General features: G+C 54.1%; 2 long non-coding RNA genes across 2 annotated transcripts; one reads left to right on the forward strand and one right to left on the reverse strand.

Annotated features, from left to right (window-relative positions):
* Window positions 1-19: 19 nt before the first annotated feature.
* On the reverse strand, window positions 20-7,330 carry LOC123380924. The gene is made up of 3 exons (XR_006587350.1): window positions 6,633-7,330; window positions 4,754-4,836; window positions 20-4,020 (listed from the first exon to the last, which is right to left on the reverse strand). It is a non-coding gene; the product is annotated as an uncharacterized LOC123380924 (long non-coding RNA).
* A 105-nt stretch (window positions 7,331-7,435) lies between these two features.
* LOC123380710 lies at window positions 7,436-11,981 on the forward strand. Its single transcript, XR_006586779.1, has 4 exons — window positions 7,436-7,975; window positions 8,362-8,483; window positions 9,692-9,839; window positions 11,414-11,981. It is a non-coding gene; the product is annotated as an uncharacterized LOC123380710 (long non-coding RNA).
* Window positions 11,982-15,609: the final 3,628 nt, after the last annotated feature.

Genomic DNA, 15,609 nt, shown 5'->3' on the forward strand with positions numbered 1-15,609 from the left:
TCTCCTCTTGAATGACTTCATGCGTGTGTGCGGGGTCAGCCCAATCTCAGCCCATGTAAGGTACACTGGTGCCACGAAACGTGACTGTCACCTGTGTTCACGGGGGCCTGGGATAGTTCAACTGCCCGATTCTGTGTAGACCCGTGTTCCCACCAGAGTGGCTCCTGAATGAGCGGGCATGTGAAAATGTTGACTTGGGTGATCGTTGGTGGAGGAAGGGGTCGGCACTCCCCAGTGGAATCGCGCCTCGGTTACTTATCAGCACCCCCTGCATTGGCCCTCCTTCTTCTCCGTGTCGTTTCTCCATTCCCCTTGAGATCACCCCCGAATAACCCACTTGCACACAAATCCTTGTCTTGGAGTGACCCCCCCTGGGGACCCCGGCCGGGGAGAGGATGTCACAAGTCAGTGTAGGAACTAGTTGGCACATGCATGGAGCACTGTAAAGGTCTTCCCATTTCCTTGGTTGGTCATGAGAAATGTCTGATTGCAGAGAATCCAAGTTTCTTGACAGCTTCTTTGCGGGAATCTTGGGAATCCTGTGATTAACAAAATTAGTCAGACCCTGGGTAAGTGGTAGCACAAAAAATGCAAAACCCAATACAAAGTCCGGGAGGTTCCAATTAGAACAGAAAGGAAACACCTATCTTTTGAAGCTTCTCTGGTCTGCTTTGGGTTCAGGCCAGTGCCAAGGGCCAGATCTCAGATGGGTCTTGGATCTTCCTTTCTGGATCTTTCCTCCTCTTCCCCCCAACTATTAGGTTTCTGCCCCTTCAACTCATTAAGACCCACCTCAGGAAATGGAATTTACAGGATGTGAGCGACAACCCCTGAAGGACATAAATAGCCCCAAAAGTGGGATCTCAGGCAGTAGCTACCAGGACTAGGGTTTCCATGGAGTTTCTCAACATCCCTGAAATCACAGCGGCCCAGATGCAGCAGGGCGCCTTGAACTCAAAGGTAAATCCAGACTGGCTACTCAAATGAGATCAGCGATGGGACCGAAGGGCTGTTCAAGGTTCGCTCAGTTCTACAAATATTCATTGAGTGATTGCGGCTTTCCAGCCTCAAAGAGGATTCCAAACAGAATCAGGTATGTCCTCTGAAACACGGAGGTATTTACAGGCGGTGTCCAATCTCTCAGTCACGCCCTTCTTGAGGCTGTTAAAAGGCAAACGTGCAGTTTTATGCAAATTCAACCTCATGATCATTGGCTTATTTCACTTGCTAGTGGGTATTCTTCTGCAGTTCTGGGAAATGGCCCAGCCCGCCTTCCTGCCTTTCATTTCTTGCCTGCCTGCGCCCCACATTCCAGCCGCCTTGGGTTATACACTGCTTCCTCCCTGTGCAGGAATGTGAATTCATTCCTCCAAGGCTTTGCTTGGGGGTTCTCAACCTTGCCTATACTCTGAAACCCAAGGAGCTTCCAAGACTTCACATGTCTCCCTCCACTCTCCAAGAGATTCAGTCATTGATCTGGGGTGCCGGTGGGTTTGGGGTGACCCCAGTGTGTGGTCAGAGTGGAGAATCACGGCACTAGCCGCGTTCTTGGCCTGCATGCCCTTCTCTCTTCCAGGATGGATGGAGGCTTACCTTCGAGGTGCAGCCCCCATGGCACCTCCTCCGCGTAGTGACACCTGACTACTGGGAGTGGTCACCGTGGTCTCCCCCGGGCTCCCACTGCACCCACTGTGATCCCTTCCTCTGTTAGAGTACTGCAGCTGGACGCTCTCCAAACCCGGGTCTAAATGATCGTGCCTTGTCCATCATTATCGTTCTTACTCCCTGTAATCCCCCAGCCCCCCTCCGCAGCGCCGGCCCCATATCGGGGAACTGCGGGCAGGTCTTAGGTGCACACAAATGCCACGGAGGGTGGCCACCCCTTCCCGCACACCCACCACATCCGGGCCCCCGTGCTGAGTCCTCACGTGCGCCATCGTATCTGACGCTTCCCGCAGCACTGAGAGAAAGGTCCCCACGTTACAAGTGAGGAGGCTGAGGTCAAGGAATTAGCTCCGGGACCCCCCGCTAGTAAGTGGCGAAGCCCGGAATGACACCCAGGTCTAGTCCGACTCTCGGTTCTCAGTGGACCGCTTGCATCAGCATCCCCGGGGGGCTTGTCAGACATGCACGTTCTCCGACTCCATCCGAGACCTACTGGATCAAAAGCCTGGGCAGTGAGCTCAGCGGTGTTTTAACAAGGCCTCCAGATGCTTCTGATGTTTGACTCAGAGTGTTTGATTCTCAAGGTGGGAAACCACGCCTCTAACTACTGTATTCACAGCCTCCCTGATAGTCTGTGGGGACAGCCACCTGGGGGAAGGCATAAGGTCTCCCGGAAAGGGGAAAGGGTACTGAAGGGGCAGGCCCCCTGGTCAGGAAGGCCTCCTGCAGACTGGAAGGGACCTTGTCCCCCAAAGAGCTAACACTCTGTCTTCTCCACGCGCAGGGTGTCTGTTGTGATCAGAGGCGGCTGCTTCCCGCCTGGCGGGGCCTCACCTGGGGGATCGTGATCAAACTCCCCGGCAGCACGGGGCTCCAGAGAGGGCTGAGGGGTCTCAGCTGGGCTAGAGTCTGCCTGGGGAATTAGAGGGCCTGGAAGGTGCCTCGAAGCTTCTGGACAGGAGGCAGAAGGGGGTACTTCGGTGAGCACCTCCTGCGTCTCGCACTCAGGGGGCAGAACCTCTCTGGCCCAGCTCACAGCCTGTCTCCCACCTCCGGGCACCTGGACCAAAGCCTTTGGTGGGAGGCGCTGACCGTGCAGCTGAGAGGTGGTCCTGTCCAGTTGTCCCCCAGCCCAGCCCAGGGTGGCGTTAGCCCTGCTCTCCCCTGCCCCCCACCAATTTTTGTTTTAAACAGAAGAAAATGAAGTTCTCTCCCAGACATTAGCGCGGCGTCTGCCTGCGAGGCTGCCCCCGGGGTCGGCCGGCCAGCCAGCCCGCGCTCCCCAGAGTGGCCAGCAGGTGGCGCCACCAGACCGCGCGGGCCCCGCGCTCGGAGGCCAGCAGGTGGCGCGCCCGCCGCTCCATGCCTGGGAGGAAGAGGCCTCCGGGAGGGATTGTCTGCAGGGGTGGTCCCCCCACGAAAGGGAGCCTGGGCCCCTGTCTTCTGCCGTGGCCCTCTGAGATCGGGTGCCTCGGACTTCTGTCCTCACCGCGGTTCCCAAGGAGGAGGCTCCTCAGACCTCTGTCCCCCCGCCGCGGACGTCTGGAGAGGGAGCATCTTGGATCTTCATCCTCGGAGCAGCTGTCTAGAGAGGGCGCTTTGGACTCCTGTCCTGGCCATGACCCCCAGAGTGGGGGCCACCAAGGACCGCTGTCCCCAGCTCCTCAAAGCACACGTCCTGCCAAGCTGATGTCAGGGCCTGAAATGTTAGCACTTGAGTCCTGGCCACTTAACAGGTGTTAATAATTCCACCATGAGGGCCCCTTCACCTTGGACACTTCTTTCCCGATCTACCAGCCTCCCTCCGGAAAACAGACTGTCTGAAGCTTGTGAGAAAGACATCTGGAAGCTTCTATGATGCGCAGATGTTCTGTCTCCACTAGGTCGGAGGCTCTGTGAGTGGTGCCCAGGAACAGCTGTGTTGCCCGGCTGTAGTTTGCTTTGTGTTTCTCACACCACATTCAGGTAATTCTCATCTGGTGGGGTTGAGAACTATTGTCCCAAGCGGGGAGGGCCAGGGCCAGGCCACCTGGGACAGGAAGAGGCTTGGGGAGGGTCTCCGGATGGGCCACTGGGGACAGAGGTCTGGGAGTCATGAGACCTCGCTGAATGCTAGTTCTGGCTGTTACCCTGCTCTGCTCAGTGACTCAGACAACTGGAAGCCTCCTTCTGGGTCCCTTGGAGGAGAGGATTGGTCAGGACAGCCCCTGTGGTCCTGCTTACCTCTGGGGTTTGAGTGTCTTGCCTTGTCACTGAAAGAGTAGCTGCTGCTTGGATGGGGGGTGGGCAGGAGGAGTGACTCCTACGACACTAGTCTGTGGGCTGCTGGATGCATTGCTCTGACCTGGGCCACAGCTTCTGAGAGTGCTCGGCAGATGGGAAGAAGGGAAGGAAACCGACATTTAATGAGCAACTAATATGTACCAGGCTCTCTGCCCACGTTACACATCTAAGCCTTTTTAGCTCTATCCGTGTGGTTCATCATGGCGATATACCCCGGGCTCGAGTACAAGGCTGGCTCGTGGTAGGTACTCAGCAAACATCTGTTGTGTGGATAAATCCCTGTGAGTAGTCTACAGAGAAGATAAAACTCGGTGTTTGGGACAGAGCCTTTGTCCCTGAATGCTTGTACCAAACCACTGGGGTGGGCCCAGCTCAGAACTACTGGAACGTTCCCTAACACTGCTCCTTCCCCAGTTGGGGTGGGCCTGCACCACGTCCCAGAAGGTAGTGCTTGGAAAAAAGGATCAGAGCCTTCCCCCGACTCTGATCAAGGTCAGTGTATGAAGGGTAGAGGTGATTCGTGCGGCAGCTAAGGGAACAGGGTCCCTGGCTTACTTGGGACCTGCCGTGGCCGGGAGAAGCTCTGACAATGGGCTTGCACAGGTGCACATTGCCGTATTTGTCAGCATCGTAATTTGTTATTTTTTTCTCATTCTCAACAAATATTCAAGTTCACACTTAGTTTTGAATGGGTAATTTTATATTCTTTTTAAGAGGGTCCCTTAGGCTGAATAAGCACCCGGAAAACCTGACTCCCCCTCACCCGAGCTGGGAGGTACTAAACAGAAGAAAGTGATGTCCAAACCTGCTGACTTTTCCAACATCTTCTCCAGACAGAGGTCCAGTCCCGTCTCCACTGGGCATCAGGTCCCCTCCCAGCGCATCAGCCTGTGCACACAGTAAAATAACCTTCGGGTGGGGTCACAAACTAACAAAATCCGTGCCCTGGTTTCTGCCAGGTAGTGGGGCCCCTCCGTGTCATGCTGGCCAGGAAGCGGCAGTGGCTTAGCGGTTAAGACCTTTGTGCGACAGGCTGCTTGGCCAGCCTTGAATCGTGGTAGTTTTCGTCACCTGTCAGTTCGACATAAAAGTAGGACCTACCTTAAAGGGTTGTCAGGAGGGTCAAACAAGACAACGAGATAATCCACGGCAAGTGTCGTAGCCCAGTGTCCAGTCTTGCAAGCATTAAGAAAAAAATCAGAACTGGGGCACCTGGATGGCTCAGTTAAGCGTCCGACTTCAGCTCAGGTCATGATCTCGCGGTTTGTGAGTTTGAGCCCCGTGTCGGGCTCTGTGCTGGCAGTTCAGAGCCTGGAACCTGCTTCAGATTCTGTGTCTCCCCCTCTCTCTGCCCCTCTGCTGCTCATGCTCTGTCTCTCTCTGTCTCTCAATAATAATAAACATTTAAAAAAAAGAAAAAAATCAGAATGGTCCCCATTTCTATGAGTAGGAGGCAAAAAATGGCACATTTCAGTCTTCTCCAGCACCCCCTCGCTGCCTGTGATTGGGAGAAAGGGTGAATTTAGCATCAGTTTGCAGGACGTTCTCAATGAGCCCCCTGCTGATTCGGGGGTGGTTGGGATCCTGGGGGCTCAGGCAGTATGTCCCCACGCAGGTCGGGCACATTCCGCAGCTAAAACCCCAGCGCACCAGGGGTGGGAGGCTTTCTTTCCCAGCTCCCCTGTTTGTGCTCTGGGGTCCCTGCGCTCAACCGTGCACTTTCCAGCCCGTGCATGTCACTTTCTCTTGGCTTCCGCTGCACCACGTGGCCTTCGCTGTCCCCTGTGCTCCAGAGCTCACCCCTGAGACCCTTCACTTCATTTCTCCCTGGCTCCACTCCCTCCCTTTGGTCTCATCCCCTCTCGTGGATATGAACACCATCTCCGGGCCTGGCTTCACCCCAGAACCCCAGATTCATGTCTGCTTCCCCAGCAGCTTAACTTGCCACGTCCCAGACGGAAGCCAGCCTGCCCTCGGGTCCCCCTCTTCCCCGTCCAGGGAGGGGCAGCCCCAGCCTTCCAGTTGCTCAAGACAGAAGCCTGGGAGGCTGTCTTCACCTGGCCTTCCTCTTCTCTGCTCTGACTTGAGAGGCACATGTGCAGCTTTTGAGAAGCACCCCCCCACCACCATCTTGAACATACCTCCCAGAGATTCGGATGCAGCCAGTTGCAGGCAAGGCTCCTCATTTCTATGTTTTAGAAACTCCACTGACTCTGGTTTACCTGCACGTCCATCTGCTTGTTCACAAGCCCTTGTTCAGTGACCACTGTGGGCTGGACACTAGAAGCCTAGCCCTTACAGAGAACATTCCTGGGGCGCCTGGTGGCTCAGTCGGTTGAGCGTCCAACTTAGGCTCAGGTCGTGATCTCACGGTTCGCGAGTTCGAGCCCCGCGTCAGGCTCCCTGCGGTCAGCACAGAGCCTGCTTTGGATCCTCTGTCTCCTCCTCTCTCTCTGCCTCTTCCCCACTTGTGCTCTCTTTCTCTCTCTCTCTCAAAAACAAATAAACATTAAAAAATTTTCGAAATGAGAAGAGCGCTTCTGATGTACAGGCACACGGTAGGTAAAGATATGTCTGATCAAGGTGCTGGCCCAGAACCTCTCCCCTCCTCCCAACGAAGAACCAGCGGGACAGATGGATGAGAGAGGGACCAGACTGAGCGGGCCCACAGGCTCCCCACCTACCGTAGCCCCTGTGACCCTGATCCAGCTCCCTGGAAGCCAGGCAGTGTGGCCAGCCCTGGGATGTCCTGGGTCGGGAGGCCCCGGGCGCTTGGTTGTTGCCATGGTGATGGATATGCATCTGTGGGGCCGAGAACTCTGGAGTAGCTTGGGTGCCTGACAACAAAGGGCACCGCCATCTTGGATACCATTTGTGGTTTCTTTTCATCCTCTTCGGCCCTTTTATGCTCTGCTTTTGTTCTTGCCATTTAGATCAGAGAATAAAACCCTTTCAACTGCTATAAGTTCAAAACACAGGCAATTAGGGGCCTCTCTGTGGTTGCAGCCCCCCCTGTAGTCTCTTTAAAAAGCAGTCGCCTGTGTAGTAAAACAGATGACCAAGCAGAGGCGGTCAGTATCTCCCGTGTGTTACTATCCGGCCAATACTCACTGAGCACCTAGTACGTGCCAGAGCCCGGGGAGGTGCTGGGGATTCAGTGTGGTACCAGACTGACCAGAGCGCTGCTCCATGCCTCAGTTTCCCCAGGGGGGCTGACTCGGCCCAGGGGTTTTCATATGGTGCTTTCTGAAACCTGGGCGAGGATCCCAGTCACGTACTGTGACCGCGGTAGCTTGTGGCCCCAGTAGGTTTGCTTTGCTCTGTTCTACATCCTCTATTTCCCTATAACGTTCTGTTTAAAGAAACAAGTCTATAACTGAAAACAACAATAATAATAATAAAAAAAAAAAGGATGGTGGGCCAGGAATGAAAACCACTGGCCAAGGACTCCCTACGGCTTTTTCCTGATGGGATGTTCTGTGATGTTGACAGCTAAGGAGACTGCAGATTTCTCAGGATGATAGGACGGATACACAGAAGCAGCGAGGTTGTCTTTAGGTGCTTACTCACCGGGATGACTGACATCCTGCCTTCCTTTGAAATACGATGAGGAACCTTGTTTGGTGTTGGAAAGAGAGCAGACCCAGGGCTTTAAGCACCTGCCCTTCTCAGACTTGGGATCCCAGCCTCCCCCGTGGAACTTGGCCTGAGCCGGCAGCCTTCCGGGACACGCCTTCCTCGCAGCTCCCCCTGCCCGCCCCGCCCTCTGCGCACCTGCCCTGCGGCGGTCTGGGGTCTGCCCTCTCCGCCTGGCTGGACTGCGCAGTCTCAGAACTCACTGGAGGAGGTGCTTGAAGCCCTGTTTGTGCTGCTTATTTTCGGGGTCCCGCCCCTCATCCGGGCCCTTCCTGGGTGTTCTCCTGAAATGCAGGAGAACGCCCAGTGGGCAGGGGGCAGAGCAAGCCTAGTGCCGCCTTCCTTCCCTCCCCGACAGGCGACCGAAGGACGCCAGGCCCCCATTACAAAGGTGACCTGAGTGTTTCCCAAAAGCCATTTACACTGTCTGGGCAGGAAGTGGGAAGTAGGTCGAGGACAGGGTGTTTTATTGACTGTCTCTTGTCTTGAGGAGCGCAGGAAAGCTTTGTGAATACAGCAAAACCAAACAATCTCACTTAGGGTCACGCGCCGCCTGGGCCCATTGGAAGTCCAAGCTGATATTTTTACCCCTGGGCTGAGTCGCCTTGTATTTATTTCTCTGGAATGTACATTACCTTTTCCCCTGAAGGCCAAAGGATGCAAAAAACAAAGAGAGATTCTGGATTAGAGAACAGCTCGTGTTCAAAACACCCTGAACTTGGCAAAGTCACCCCACTATGTGGGGCTGTTGAAATTTTGCTCTTTTTGCCTTATCAGCATGGGCTGCATCCAGAGATGAGCGGCTCCCAGGGAGCGGAGGCCACAGCCCTTCTTTGCACTGCAGGGTCCCGGGTGCACCGTGGGCCTGGAGCCGAGAGGGCACCTCTGCTGCTGGGCACGTAAGTTCAGCGACCCCTTGTTCTGGGGAATGTGTGGAACTGAGGTCACCAGCATTCCAGGGGGGCAGAGGGCAACGGCCGTGTAAGACCTGAAGCTGGCCGGTGGGCGCGTATTTTACAACCTGTTTCACCTTCTTATGTGGCTGCCGCAGCCTGAGGATGAGCCCCGGAAGCGGGAACAGCTGGCGACACATTTGGAGGAAATGACACTTTCGCTTGTGAATCTCAACACAGATGGTTTCATCCAGGCCACTCTGGCCCGGGAGAAGCATCCATACAGCCAGCACCAGGGGGGAAGCTTCTGTGCTCACACGCCCGCCCGCACGGCCCTTTCTAGTGTCATTCCCTTGAAGCTTTCTGGAACTCCGTGACTCCAGACGGGGTGATTACCGTCCTCCTAGAGTGGGGGTGGGGCCTGCGGACGGTGATGTCCACCCACAGCCGGGCTCCCAGGGCAGGGCTCTCTGCAAGGACGGGGGCTCCTTCCCTCCTCCGTGGCTGGACGTCGATCTCCCGGACTGGCTCATTTCCAAATCCTGCAGAGTCAGCTGGGGCTGGGTAGCCAAGGAGCAAAGGCAGGGAACGGGAAAATCTCGGCGAGCAGACAGCAAGGGTCGAGGGGGTTCTTGCTGACCCTGCTTAACACGATTTGAGATGAAGACAGACCAGGCCAATTGGACATCAAGAGTGAGGGGTGTGGAATTTTCCCATATTGAGGGTGATCAGATATCGAGGATGGTGGGGAAGATTCTTGCTACAGCGGATCAGATTGGGTGAAGACAGGTCCCAGGGCAGGGCCTCGCTGGAAAGAGGGCTCAGAGGAGCCTGTCTAAGGTTTGGTCGGGGAGAGGCACTGACACTCGGACCGATGGTGAATGCCACCATTTTTAACAGCTTCATTTCTTCGAAGGTTTTCTTCCGTTGGTCTCTCGTAGAGAATATTCTGGCACAACATTGGCAACTGCTTAATTGGAGCGGTGTTCAATAGACAACAGAAAATAAAAACGCAGATTTCTCCTTGAGAAAACAAAGAGACTTTGGAGTTTTCAAAGGAACGAGAGTTATTTTCCAGGGAGACGGGGGTGTTCAGGACCAGGAGCTGGTGTCTGTGAGGCATGGCGCTGGCAGTGTGGATCAGAGGCAGGAGGGGTGGTGTGGGCACTGCAGAACCATAGGTGATTACACGTCTATGGTTTTTCCTTACCCAGTATCCTTCTAGAGCCTTCTGGCTGTCCTGACCAAGGCTCTGTGACATGGACAGCTGGCCTGGACACACCCTAGATGGGAACCATCCCTACTGGAGTTGTGAGGCTTCCGGCCCCTTCTGGACGTTGTGCTACTTGGGGCAGGACGGTGGTAATTATTGTCTCCCTTTGTTTATTTTTATATATTTTTTAAGTTTATTTATCTTGAGAGAGAGAGCTGGGGAGGGGCAGGGAGAGAAGGGGACAGAGGATCCAAAGAGGGCTCTGCGCTGACAGCAGAGAGACTGATGCAGGACTCGAACCCAGAAACCGAGCGATCATGACCTGAGCTGTCGATCATGCCCCACCCAAGGTGCCCCAATCGTCTCCTTTTGAGAGGAGGAAACACAGATGTTCAGGAGATGAGGGGTGGTGACTATGGTCTTAAAAGGAACAAATTAAAGGGAAGGGAGGATGCCAGCCAGTGCCTCCCTTAAACCCTCCTAACAACTGTGCTCTGCAAATACCAGCCGTGGAAGGTTGAAATGAGCTTACCCACGCTGGGAAATTTCCTGATCTTTGACCCCATATCCTGCCTCATATGCCACTCCTAGGGGTTTTCCTGAAGGTGATAACTGCACGGATATGAAAAGGCGCGATCACAGGGATTGTTCACCGTGGCATTATCCATCCCTGACCGACAATGCGCGTGTCCACCAAAAGAGAGCAATTAGGCGAATCCTTGCGCGTTCATGCACTGGACTCCCTTGAACTGCTAAAAGTGAAACATTTTTCTAATTTTTAAAAAAAAATTTTTTTTTTCAACGTTTATTTATTTTTGGGACAGAGAGAGACAGAGCATGAACGGGGGAGGGGCAGAGAGAGAGGGAGACACAGAATCAGAAACAGGCTCCAGGCTCTGAGCCATCAGCCCAGAGCCTGACGCGGGGCTCGAACTCACGGACCGCGAGATCGTGACCTGGCTGAAGTTGGACGCTTAACCGACTGCGCCACCCAGGTGCCCCTTTTCTAATTTTTTCAAATGTTTATTTTTGAGAGAGAGAGAGACAGACAGAATGTGAGCCACGAAGGGGCAGAGAGAGAGGGAGACACAGAATCTGAAGCAGGCTCCAGGTTCTGAGCTGTCAGCACAGAGCCCGACACGGGGCTCGAACCCACGAACCGTGAGGTCACGACCTGAGCCAAAGTCTGGCGCTTGACCGACTGAGCCACCCAGGCGCCCCTAAAAGTGAAACTTTTTGCAATCAATACATGACTTCTGGAGTAAGGCAAAAGCACGATAAAAATCTTAGAAAAAAATCATTGGGACAGCTGCCACAAAAGGACCTCGTTGCTAAAGTTAAACTCACTGGGCAGTACCCAAGTGTGCGAAGCCTTGTGCGAAGCTCTGTGCGGAGTCATGACTTGAGTGACACACAGCCTTGTCCCCTGGGGGTTCACAGAGAGAGGTGGGTGGGCAGGCTCCGATAGGTTGCTGACTGGGTCAGGCCATGAGGCAGCGGAGGAGAGGCAGCGAAGCCTGACGGGGAAGGGCAAAGCTTCAGGTAGACTTGGGGTCAAGTTCTTAGGTGGTGGGAGAGCCAGGTGCAAACAAAGGGCACGCGGCCTCCTAGGTGCCGGGATACAGGTGTGCAAGCAGGGGCGGGTCGGCGGCAGGGGTGAGGTTATTTCGAGGAAGGCTTCTTACTTTCCCCTCCCTCCCCCTTTCTTTTCATTTGCACGAAGGCCTTCAAAAACCTTCAAAATTAGCATTATGTGTTCATGCAACTATCTGGGAAAGCATTTGGCATTGCCAGGGAATAGTGAAGCCGTGCCTACCCCATAGTCCAGCGGCTTCCTCCACGTACAGACCCTGGAGGAACGCGTGCACCAGGGAACAGTGCACCAGGGTGTGGGACACACGTCTCCACCGCAGCATTGCCACTGGTAGCCCCAAACGGGGGATGCCCCGGTGTCCACTCGCCGAATGAACAAAGCAAACGTGATATGGTCACGTGAGGGAATACCACCCAGCAACGAACACGGATGAACTTCAGTTATACGTGATGTGGCTGATCTCACCAGCAATGGTGCACAACAGGAGCCAGAAGAAGGACAAGGAAAACGTAATCGAATAGGCCGGGAGGGTGGTTACTTTCAGGGGAAGGGAGGTGATTGAGAGGGAGGAGAGGCACCCCTGGGGCTTTTACATCCTGACCTGGGGCTTCATGGAACCGCGGTTCTTTTCACCGTAAATATGTTTTGTGCTCTCTTCTGTATGTACCTGTCGTAATAAAAAAATACGAGAGGGGTGCCTGGGTGGCTCCGTCGGTGAAGCGTCCGACTCTTGATTTCGGCCCAGGTCACGATCTCATGGTTTGTGAGTTCGAGCCCCGCTTCGGGCTCTGTGCTGACAGTGCATAGCCTGCTTGGGCTTCTCTCTCCCTCTCTCTCTCTCTCTCTTTCTCTCTCTCTCTCTCTCTCTCTCTCTCAAAATAAATAAATAAACTTTAAAAAAAAATATGAGAGAGAAGCAATGGAAGCTTGTGGTAAATAACACTTCCCAAAATATAGAAGGGCATGAAATCACAAATGGAAACTAAAACCCTTCACCCTCCTAACAGGTTCCTGCCCCCACCCCCCCCCCACCTTTTAGTCCCTGGAACTGATTGCTATCAGCACCCTCAGGGGTTGAGCAACAGCCATCCAGAACTGATCTGGGGGCATTTTACACCACCACGTGCACGTAGAGCCTTTTTAATAAATGTGTGTGTTTTCCTAAATTGGATTGTAGCAGGCGTGCTGTCCTGTGAGCTCTGATTGCACTGAAGAATGATAGCTCTTGGATATTTTTTCCATGGTAAGTGCGGCACTACCTAGTTTTCTTAAGTGGCCACTTGGTATTTCACCGTACGGGTGACCACCACCTATTTCGGAGGCCACGATGTTCCGACACGAGGGAGGTTTCCAGATTTTTCTATTGCGCTTCTGAAATCCCACAAGAGACTTGACATACAAACGTCTTAACTAACTTTCCGAAGATTTCTCGGCCAGAGGCATTCCCTCCCACTTAGGGGGTTTGGTGAATGTTTGGGCTGGCAGAGGAGACCTCGTCCATGCTGCCGTCTCAGAGAGATTCATTTTCTGCTCTCGGAGGAATTAGGGCTGCGAAATCTGGAAGGTGAAAAACGAGACCGAGAAAGTCACGCAGGTAGCAGCAGCCCGGGGCCACCTGGGCAGACAGGGTAGACCAGATGGGGGTCCTGGGTGGCTCGGTCGGTTGGGCGTCTGATTTCGGCTCAGGTCATGGTCTCACCGTTCATGGGTTCGAGCCCTGCGTCTGGCTCTGTGCTGACAGCTTGGAGCCTGGAGACTGCTTCAGATTCTGTGTCTCCCTCTCTCTCTGCCCCTCCCCTGCTCGTGCTCTGTCTCTCTCTGTCTCCGAAATAAACATTAAAAAAAGAAAAAAAATTAAAAAAAAAGGGTGGGGCAGAACCTTCCCCAAAGGCTCCTGGAAAAGGGAAAACTCTCGCTCATCTGTGTGTGTGTGTGTGTGTGTGTGTGTGTGTGTGCACGTGCGTGTTTCCCTGCAGCACCCGGCACTGGTTTTACAGGGAGACAACATCTTCTACAAGAAGACAACAGTCAATATAAATCCAATTGGACATAATGACTGAATTTCTCTCCCCCCACCGAGATGGTGACAGTGATTTCTCAGACGCCTTTTAGTTACAGACAAGTTTCTGAACAGAATAATTAGGTTTGGGTCTTTGCAGCCTGCCCTATTGGACTATTGATTATACGCTAAAACCTCCCGCCCTGAGGATGTCTGGGTGCGCAGTCAGAATGGCGAGCGGGCAAAGACAGCTCTGGGCGGGGTGGGGGCAGGTGGGGGTGAGCCTCCACAGAGCTGCGTCCCCAATCTGTGCTCCCCCCCACCCCCGCCGAGTCCTCTGCTGCTAAGGACCACCTGTGGGCACCCCCAGGATCAGACACCAGCTGCCCCAAACCATAAAGGTCCAGGGAGCAGAGTTCCAGTCTCCACTGCGTTGGCTTCACACCCGTGTGACATCGGGCAAGGCGGTGTCCCTCTCTGGGTGTTTCCTTGTGTGGAAAGGGCAGCCCTCAGAGGCCCGGTCACCTCCAAGGCCCCTCCAGCCCTGACGTTCCATCCCAGCACTGCCAAGAAGAAATGGAATGAGGCCCACACACTTGAACCGTGTGAGTAATTTAAAACTTTCTGGCAACCACATCCAAAGAAGAAGCAACAGGCGAAATTAGTTTTAATAATATATTTTATTTAACCCAGGGTATCTAGAATAGTATCGCTTCAGCATGGAGATAATACAGAAGTTATTATGAAACACTTTACAGTTTTTGTACTAAGCCTTCACAATTCAGTGTCTTTTAAAATACAATATAAGAAGGAGGTTAGAGAGGGAGGGAGGCAAACCATAAGAGACTCTTAAAAACTGAGAACAAACTGAGGGTTGACGGGGGGTGGGAAGGAGGGGAAAGTGGGCGATGGGCATTGAGGAGGGCACCTGTGGGGATGAGCACTGGGTGTCGTATGGAAACCAGTTTGACAATACATTTTGTATTAAAAAACAAATACAATATAAGTACTGACAACACGTCTCAAGCCTGGTCGCGTTCAAGCACCCCAAGGCCACGTCCAGCTGGTTCATCTGCTGCCCAGCAGATGAGGAAACCGAGGCCCAGCTGGCTGGGGCAGAGTTGGCTCTGGCCCCAACGCTCCTCACCGGGCATCCGACGCTAGTCCTGTGGCCCCACTCTCTGCGTAGCTCTGTGAAAGTTTCCTTGGAGAGACAGAGGAGGAAAAGATCACTTTCTTTGCTCTCAAGGAGTTAATGATCCTGGGGGGGGGGGGGGAGAATGAGCCCAGATGAACCTATTGGCTCACTGCACCCTGGCAATGCTTTAATGGGGAGCAGGCTCACAGGGCTTCATGTGTTCTTAGAAGTAGAAACCCAGGGAGGGTGGAGAGAGGACTTGAGCTGGGCTCTGGGGCCGAGAATATTTGGAATGAGGGATGAGGAAAACGTGAATAACGTCTGTGGCTGGGGCTTGGAGGGGCCGGTCCGATCGGAGCAGAGGGTGGGGGCTGGAGGCTGAGGTGGGGGAATTGCAGACGACCCATAAGCGCTAGGCACAAGGGTTTAGACAAGTATCAGGGAGCCACCTTAGGCTCTTGAGCTGGGGCAGGGCTCGTTGGAAGCTGTGGCTCATGGAGATCCGCTGGGTTCCTGAAGGATTGGAGGCAGCACCCGGTGCCAGGGAAGCCGGTCAGGGGGCTGCTGGAGCAGGAGTTGGTGATGGGGATTGGGGGCTAAGTGGGAAGAAGAGCCATTCCGTGGAATTGGAGGAAGCCTGTGCCGCGGCCGTTGCTTTGATGGGGAAAGTGTGTTCGGCGTGATGACATCTTGGGCATTTTACTTCTTGCTGGGCTCCCTTACCCAAGGGCAGGAAGGTCATTCTAGGTGGATGGATCTGCCTAAGCAAAGTCTCGGAGTCAAGAACAACAGAGGTCGGGGGATCAGGGGGCCAGGATGGCTGCAGGGGAGGGGGCCTGAATGCGTCAATTACACGGGGCTTGAGTAAGCGGAGACAGCCATTCCTCGTGGCATCATAAACTGGGCTTGTTGGTGAATCGGTGGCATGGTGAGAAAAAGGGCTTTCAAGTCAAACCAGGCAGGAGGAGACAGGACTTCGACAGGTAGAAGAAGGTGACCGTGGTAAGGGGAGGGAGGCAAGGGGCCAGCCTGGGTGTAGCACGTACTGGGCGGGAGAGGAGACACCTGTCAGAGAAAGGGGCAGTGCAGTTAGTTACCCTCAGATGATCCGGGATCATGAGTCAGCCACAGCCTTCACTGAATACTTATTCTGTGACAGGCAGAGAGGCTCTGGGGCGGGGAGGGGGG

Source organism: Felis catus, chromosome D2 (genome assembly GCF_018350175.1).
Source record: "Felis catus isolate Fca126 chromosome D2, F.catus_Fca126_mat1.0, whole genome shotgun sequence".
NCBI lineage: Eukaryota > Metazoa > Chordata > Mammalia > Carnivora > Felidae > Felis > Felis catus.